Genomic DNA, 1,927 nt, shown 5'->3' with positions numbered 1-1,927 from the left:
GCAGTAGATAACTATAAACAAGAAGGACGTTAAGCAGGTAAATGAAATCCTGGAAAAGTTAGACATGGTAGATCTGTGAAGAAAATTGAATAGGAATAGAAGCATACATTTATTTTTTTTTCTCATCAGTTCATGGTACCTATACAATAACAAAGGAGGTATTATGACATGACAACCTGACAACCAAGTGCAGAAAATCATAAATATTACACACATTGATTTCAGATCAAAATTCAATTAGAAAGATGTTAATAATGGACAATGGAAAAAGAGATTAAAATTACTTGGAAATTAAATAATTATATCATAACAAATAAATGGTTCAAAGAACAGATCATAGGGAGAATTAACAATTTCATTAAAGAAACAACAAGGAGGCAACATGTGAAAATTTGTGGGATGTAGATAAAGTGGTATTTAGAGGAATATTTATATCTCTAATTGCTTGCATAAATAAAATAGAGAAAATCAGTTCAATAAATTGGATACACAACTAAAAAAACTACAAAAAGAACAAATTAAAAATCCTCAGTTAAGTACCAAATTGAAGATCCTGAAAATCAAGGAGAGATTAATAAAATTGAAAGTAAGAAAATCATTTAACTAATAAATAAAACTAGTAGTTTACTTTATGAAAAAAAATAATAAAATAGATAAAATGTTGGTGGTTGATTTAAAAAAAAAAGAAGAAAACAATTACTGGTATCAGATATGAAATGGATGCACTCACCAAAAAGGAAAAGGAAATTAAGACAATTGGCAGAAGTTATTTTGCCAAATTACATGCCAATAAATTTGACAATCTACATGCAATGGATAGATATTCACAAAAATATAGATTACCCTTTGTCTACAGCAATGAGAGGGGGGAAAAGAAATTATAGGACTTAGAACAAGCAACGATGAAACTAAATGATCACTTTTAGCAAATAATAAGTTATACCGCAAAATTCTAGAAAATCAATGAATAAAACTCCTTGAAATTTTCAGCAATTTTAACAAAGTTGCAGAATACAAAATAGACCCACATGCGTCAAAAGCATTTCTATATATTATCAGCTAAGAAATCTACTTGAAATTACTCGTGACTTTAGAAAAGTTGCAGGATATAAAACAAACCCACAAAAGTCAGCAGCATTTCTATATATTACTAACACAGTCCAGCTACAAAACATAGACAATTTAAAATTAAAATAACTCTAAGGCAATATAAAATACTTCAGAGAATACTTGTCAAAATAAAAGCAGGAACTATGTGAACACAAATATAAAACACTTTCATTCAAATAAAGTCAGATCTAAACAATTACAAAACTGTAAATTGCTCATGAGTTGGCTGAGCCAATATAATAAAAATGATCATTCTCCCGAAATTAATTAATTTATTCAGGGCCATATCAATAAAACTATTAAAATATTCTACAGAACTAGAAAAATGATAGCAATATTCACATAGAAAAGCTAAAGCTCAATAATATCATGTGAATTAATCAAAAAAATATGAAGAAAAGGTGGTCTAGTTGTACCAGATCTCAAACTATATTGTAAAGTGGTAATAATCAAAATTATCTAATACTGGATAAAAATTATGTTGTTAGATCTATATAATCTATAAAGATTAGGTACAAATTACATCATAGGAAATGGTAATAGTAACCTAGTATATGACAAACCCTTAAATCCAAGTTTTTCGAACAAAAACTCATTAAAAAAATATGCAGAGCAAACTGGACAATACTGACAGAAGCTAGGTCTAGACCAGTATCTCACGCTCTGTAGCAAGATAAGGTCAAAATAAGCACATGATTTTTGTATAAAGAGTGATACCATAAACAAAATAAGAGAGAAGAGAATAGTTTATCTTCCAGATTTATGGATAAGAGAGCAAGTTAGAACGAAAGAAGACTTAGATCATCTTAAAATGTAA

This window comes from Notamacropus eugenii, chromosome 5 (genome assembly GCF_028372415.1).
Source record: "Notamacropus eugenii isolate mMacEug1 chromosome 5, mMacEug1.pri_v2, whole genome shotgun sequence".
NCBI classification, from domain to species: domain Eukaryota; kingdom Metazoa; phylum Chordata; class Mammalia; order Diprotodontia; family Macropodidae; genus Notamacropus; species Notamacropus eugenii.
The sequence above is the reverse complement of the archived record's forward strand: the minus strand, read 5'-3'. Positions refer to the sequence as shown.